Here is a 7,173-nt window from a genome sequence, read left to right on the forward strand (position 1 = left end):
CTTTGTGCACTTCTTCTTGAGCGGACTATTTAGCTTCACTGGATTTCAGCCTTTCGACCAAAGATAGTAAAATCTTATCCTTTGCAAGAGCTTCGTTTCTCAAAGTTATAACCTCCAATCGGAGGTTTCCAAGTGCTATCTGACAGCTTTCGTCCTCTGTATCTTTTGAGCTTTCAGAGCCTTACTAAGGATTAGACCCTACAAAATAGAAGAATGAACAAATAATAACAGTAAGAATTACCACAAAAATGGTCCACTATAAGGAAAAGTACCAAATACAAAGCCAAATATACAAACCTTCAAGCTATTGTAAGCGAGGCTGTCCGCAAGCTGATCCTTCGTCATAGCGGACAAACCAAGCTCAAGCTTCAGAAACCCCATGTTGTTCATCATCTCGCGGCAAACATTAACCTCCTTACCGTCGACCAGACAATAGAGGAAGTCGTCTTCATCATTTCCTCCGTATACCAAGGACCCTCGGGGGTATTTCAAGTCCTTGGCATAGTGTTGCACTTCGGCAATTTGATCTAACGATAACTGTTTTCTCGAAGCGTGTCGAACAATGTATTCCAAATCACCATGGGGAGGTGCTTTGGGAGCAGGAGATGTAGTTTTTTTAGGAAGACTCTCTTCCATCAGTCTTACCGGCACAACTTTAGAAGGTCTGATTTCGGCGAGAGCAGTAACTGCGCTTGCAGTAATCACTTCTCTTGTATCTTCAGATTTTTCACCAGATACTTCGGCAGAAACGGGAGTTGGCACTTTCATGGATTCTAAAACAACATCTAAAACGCTAGCCATTCTTCTCTTCCTTGGAGTCGCTGTTGTAGTAGATAGCTTCGACAACCCTATTACAGCTGGAGGGCTCAGCACCTTTGGTTGTTCTGCTGTCTTTTCTGATTCTGGCTCTTTTACCAGATCTGCACTAGCTTCGACTGACATGGCAGGAGCTGTTTCCACGGCTGAGGGGGCAGCCTCGGCACTTTCAATAAGCTTTGGCACCTCGGCCGTCCCAATAGGCTTCGACCTACGTGTCAAGAGTTCAAGACCTTGGCCCTCTTCGACTTCGGCGCACTAGAAGAGGTTGAAGTAGCAACTTTCCTTTTTCCCCCTTGCCTTCGGGCAAGAAAATAGTAATCAGGGTAAACAAACCCAATAACATCAAAAACTCTATTCAGTCTTCTTTTCCCTCGAGCGCCAAAGGCAACAATCATGGCCTCGTCCTCTGTCTTCGAGTAGGCTCCTAGTAGCCCATCACTGGTTGCCTCTACAACATCTATCCAATCATCATTTGGCTCATCAAATTGGCTTCTGTACGGGAAGGTGTACTTAAGATAAACGAAGCCACCTTGACTGGAGCCAGTAGTAGTTTCCTTCGGCATTTCCCATTCATTCGCAAGAGACCATACTTTAAAAGCAATGTGTTCTTGAACTAAATCCCTGGTACCAATGTAAGTACATACGGTGTCGACAGCCATTAGGCACGCTTGCACTTCATTCCCGATTGCGATTCATGGTGTTCTAATGCTGAAATGCGACCATATGGGACGTTGAATGATGCCCCTCACATCCTCCCTCTATTTCAGGTCATTCTTTACGTAGAACCATTGCTTCATCCAAGAGCTCGACCACTTCTTCCGAAATGTCAGCACAAGATAGTTTGCCTCAGAGCGGGGCACGAAGCTATAGCAGCCGAAGTTGTTATGGTATTGTTCCTTTCCGGTTGCCTTTGTCTGGTAGGATAACTTGTGAATATTGCAGAAGCACCTAGCATCCAACTTTAGCCCTTGACTCCTCATAGCCCATATAAAAACCCCCACTTTGATAAAGGCTTCGGGGGTAAGTTGATGAAGGTATATTTCAAATGTCTTCAGAACTTCAACCAACATCTTGTGTAGTGGGAAGCGAAGCCTAGCTTTCATGAAGCTCTTAAAGACCACCACCTCATCAGCTTCAGGAAGGGGAACAGTGCTTTCCCCCCGGCCCTCACTATAGAAATATCATGAAAATATTTGCCCTTCATCGCTTTGATCTGCCCTTGTTTGACAGATGACTTCCCAAAAACAACATGGCTCGGCCTCCACGGCCGATCTACGGCATCTTCATTTCCACACTCCACATTAAAACTGTCACTGTCGCTGGAATCCCCAAACAAGCCAGCTAGCATCTCATTGGTAATCTTTTCCGCGTTGGTCTTCTCCATTGCTTCGTAAAACCCAGCCATTGTGGGGTCTGTGACCTTCTTGTCCTCAGCCATTTGGATGATGATTGCGGCAAATGCCAAGGCTTAGAAATCGATCAAGCTCACAAAGAGAAGAAGGCTAAGATAGCAATCACAATGAAAACAGCTAAACAACACAAACAATATTCACGACACAGACTTCTATATATATACTCAGAGCTCCACCGCTCGGTGGGTCCCACAGTTCAGAACGATTCGCTATTCTAGCGAAGGGAAGGTGTTTTTTCGGACCTTCAGCTAAAGGCCTTCGTTCATGTTGCAGTCTGAAATTGTTACAAAGAAACAAATTAATACTGCAAGGGGCTACTGTTGGGGGCCTTCCTCTTTTGAAGGTCCTCAAAAACATGACTAACCATCTGCTTTCAGCTACAGGGAGCTTTGGCTTCAGGATGGAAGTTTTCTCCCAGGGCAAAGGTGTACAAGTCGAAGATATAGCCCAAAGACGATAAGAGTGAACGCTGAAGCTTTAGCCGAAGAGTAACATCTTCAGCTTATGATGGATGAAGATCAAACATGATGTTGGTCCGAAGAGAAAAAGACTAGCCAATCCTAATGATTTATGTTATAGTTGTGAATAAATGTTGAGGACACAAATGTACTTTTACTCGGGCTGCGTCCCGTGCATATAAATAGATGAACGGTAGCATCGTACTGTTCACGCTGGATTGTAATCGCTCTTGCATCAACACCTTCAAACAAGCCAAAGGTATCAATGTAATGTAAATTTTGTCAATGTTCATGTGTACATTGTGAAATACATATGTGATTATGTGAATGGGCCAACGTTTACATTCATTATCTCTGTATATTCTTATTCATTAATTAATTGATGAAGGCATGTCCTTCATGACCTTCGTCTGAAGATCATTATATCCAAGCAGAGATAATGCTTCGGAGGACGAAGGTCTTTAATCCTTAACAATTGTGTTGTCTTGTTCTTAATTCACAACATTTAAGAATAAGTGACCAACATGCACCTTCACCTCTTATCTCTTACTCCCTTGTCTGTTATCGCATTTAACCGTTGTAATATATATCTTTACCTTGGTACTTATTTTGAACCTACCCTTTAAATCCTACTCTTTTCCATCTCAATTAGAGAGTGGTGCTTCACCTATCTCGTCCTTGATTGTTTCCCTTCTTTGTCGCCTTGCAGGTTTTGTCTTAATTCCATCCCTTGATGTGTTTCGGTTTGCTATCACCATTACTGTCATCATTCATCGATCTAACCTTGACACTTATCTTTATGCCTGCTCTTAAAAAGAAAAAAACCTCCTTTCTTCCACCTCAATTTGAGAGTGGTAATTTACCAATATGGCCCTTAGCCGTATCCTCTTCTTTGCCACTTGCAAGCCTTGTATTAACTCGATCCTTCATTGTACTTTTGGTCTATTATCTGCCTTACCCTTGTAATATATAGATCTTGCCTTGATGCTTACTTGATATCTCCTCTTTTTTGTCTCAATCTGAGAGCGGTGTTTTTCTTATCTCACCCTTGGCTATATCATCTTCTTTACCGCGTGCAAGCCTTGACATAACTCAATTCTTCGTTGTACTTATACCACTAGCTCTTCTATGCCTTTATCTTCTCTCTTACACACTTGTCCATTATCGACATTGACCCTTGTGACATTCATGTCTTTGCCCAAATGCTTACTTTGAACCTACCCTTTAAAAGCCTCATCTTTTCCAACCCTGTTTGGAAGTGGTGAATTACATATCTCTCCCTTGATTGCTTTCCCTTTTGTCACCTGGCAAGTTTTGTCTCAACCCCATCCCTTGGCATGCTACTATCTATTATTACCTTTAACCCTTGTCATTTCTTGATATTTACCTTGAGGCTTATCTTGTATCTGCATTTTGAAGCCTTCTTCCCCATTTCAGTTTGAGAGTGTGGTTTTACCTATCTCGCTCTTGGTTGTTTCCCCTCCCTTGCCGCTTTGCAAATCTTGCCTTAGCTCTGTCTTTTGTGGTGCTGATGCTCCTATCTCATGTGGCTTGTTCTTCCCCTCGTCTTTCAACAACCTTAGAGAGTAGTTATTCCCTCTTCAAGAAAGATCCCCTACTTAATTAAAATGAACGTATAGCAACGAGATGTTTGTTGTTGTATGCTTGTGTCGTTTGTCTTTGTGTGATGACTGATTTGCTTCTTTGTGATGAATGTTGATGTGTTGTGGCCCTTGGTCTGCAATGGCATCAGTTTACTAGGTGAGTGCCATAGAGTTAGGTAGTTGGGTGCTCTCCCTTGTCTCTCTTTAATCCATCTATGTTTACCTTTTCTATCTATACCCTTTCCTCTTGCACCTGTCCGGTTGGCAACCTCTAGCTCCTCTTAATCAGACAAGATCAGAATCGACTGCATCTTCACCAAGTGTGTATCAATGCTCCTATCAAGGGGGTTAGCCACTAACCCCAATGAAGACAATGCGATCAACATCAACCAACAAGATCAGAGTGGCGTAGCAGAAGCGTGGTGGGTCCTACCATAGGTCCTAGGGATATCAAAAAGGCAACTCAGCATTCATATCGCCTCGTGAATCCAATAATGAGGATCATTTGGTCATGAGTGTCTGAAGGTCAAAGAAACCAGTCTGCAAGTCAAGTTTGTCGAGTCAAAGTTAACTCGAAAAAGCCGAGAGCGACCTATGAACCAACCTTATCGTTCTTGCTAGCCTCTTCTTGAATCTCGGGGGCGAGATTCTGTTAAGAGGGTTAGATTTGTAACACCCTGAATTTGGGGGTATAAAACTTCTTTACTAATATCCAACAAATTCAGGTATTACCCTATATGTTTCTTGCTTTTCTTTTTTCTGAATATTGGAGGGTTGTTTTATTATAAAATGTATAAGTTTTTAGCGTAGTAAAATAAAACAAAAAAGAGTGTTGACTATTTCATCCTGCTGGAACATCTATTTCTGTTTGTATGTTGGTTTGTTTTATTTGTGCGTTCTCATAGTCAACAAATTTGTGTTTGAAGTTGAATTCAAAAGAAAATGTCATAAAATATAAGATAGAAAACAAGAGCAAGAACAAGAGAAAAAATAAAAGAAAACCTACCCTTTCAAATACTCCCCGCGGCCCAACTTCCGAGCGCGGCCTAGATCCCAGCCACAGCCCACGCCGCGCCGCTCCCTAGGCCCAGCAGCAGTCAGTGCGGCCCACTCTCGCACCGCTGCGGCGCTGCCCTAGCGCGCTCGCTGAGCCGCCACGACCTGGGGCCCACACGCCAGGGCGCCAGCTTCAACTTCCCAGCGAATTCCTCGGCCGAATGGAGCTCAACTGCATCGTGCGTGGGCGCGTCTGGATCGGAAACCGCCGCCAAGATCCCGCCCAACCCTTGTTCATCTTCCTCGAAGAGAGTCCACAGAGCAGTTTTCTCGCCCACTTGCGCCTAGCTCCGCCTGTTCTCGCCCACAACCGCGTCAAGTCTCCCCGTGCTGATCTCCGCTGTCGCCAGGAATCCGTCGTGCGTAGAGGTGATACCTCTTCTTCTCCCCCGCTCTCTCTATTTTCGCCATGCCTCCTTGTGCCCCTGCTCCCTCGCGCGGGGGCTCCGTTCTAGGCGCAGGCAACGCGTCCTGGGCGCGGCGGCTCGGTGGCCCGGCGCGGTGGCGCAGTGACCCGGTGCCCTGGCGTGGCCTGCCAGCGCGGCGCAACCAGCGCTCGGCGTGCGCCCGGCAGGGCCTTTGGCATGGTCTAGGGCGGTCAGCTCACACAGTCCCTGCATAGGACGCCCCAGCCCACCCCCGACGAGGCGCATGGTGCAACGGGCGTTCATCGCGGTCTCGGTGCGCAGCCCGCTTGGCACTCCGTGCACGTCCGTTGCGCGCAGCGTGCCCCGAGGCGGTCCGTGTGGCATGCGTGGCTCCCGTCCCCGGTCGCGTCGGCTCGTCCCTGCATGTGCGATGCCTGCCGCGTTCGCGCCCACTGCCCATGGCATCGTCGTTGTTGCGTGTTGGGACTCCGACGACTCTCGCCTAGCCCCTCGACTACCCCTAGACATAGTCGTCTATCCCTATCTACCCTCGTCTACCCTATCTGTGCACACGTCTACCAGCCCCCGCGCTGTCGCTCGCGTAAATCGCTATGTGCGCGCTTAGTAAAATCATTTCACTGTATCGTACATGTTAATTAATCATTTAATCGATTAGTTGTTGGTCATTATATTAACTACTCAATCGGATCAAATTTATGATTTTAATTATGCGATTGTAAATATGTGGTAATGTGATTTTAACAACATAGATGTTGTATTTAATATCTATTTAGTGTTTAGTATAAAAACAACATTTAGTTAGTGATTCTCGCGCGTTCGCGTGCTGCTTCGTGCGTCACGCGTCGCTCACGCATGTCGCACGTTGTCTACGCGCTACCCGCCTGTACTGTTCGCGTATGCTGTCACTGCCCATTCCACGCGTGTCGCGTGCTCTGTTCTACATGTATCGAGTGTTCTATCCGCACAATGTTCGCGCGTGCTGTTCACGTGTCATCGTTCGCGCGTGTCGCGATTCGCGCGCTTTAATAAAATTGTTTATTAACCACAAATTGTTAGCTATTCAATATATAATGCGATAAACTCGTTTCTATTCGTTTCAGTCGCGTCAACTCTGTAGCAACGCCGATTTCATATTAGTAACGTATTTTATCATGTCACAAGTTCTAATTATTTAATTAGTTGTTCATTCGACACTTATTAAATAAAATGATCTTCTAATTAAAACTAGTTTATAGTTTTTAACTCGCACTTTTATAAATAAATGTTAACTCGATGAATACCAACTTTAACGTTTTTCAGTTAATACTTGTTTAGTATAATCACATTATCTCTTAGCGATTATCACGTGTCATTGCATTGTTTGCGCGTTGTTCACGCGTGATGTGCTTATGGTCGTGTGCCGCCGTGCTGTTCGTGCGCGTCGTCGCATGCCGTT

Source organism: Zea mays, chromosome 9 (genome assembly GCF_902167145.1).
Source record: "Zea mays cultivar B73 chromosome 9, Zm-B73-REFERENCE-NAM-5.0, whole genome shotgun sequence".
Taxonomy (NCBI): domain Eukaryota; kingdom Viridiplantae; phylum Streptophyta; class Magnoliopsida; order Poales; family Poaceae; genus Zea; species Zea mays.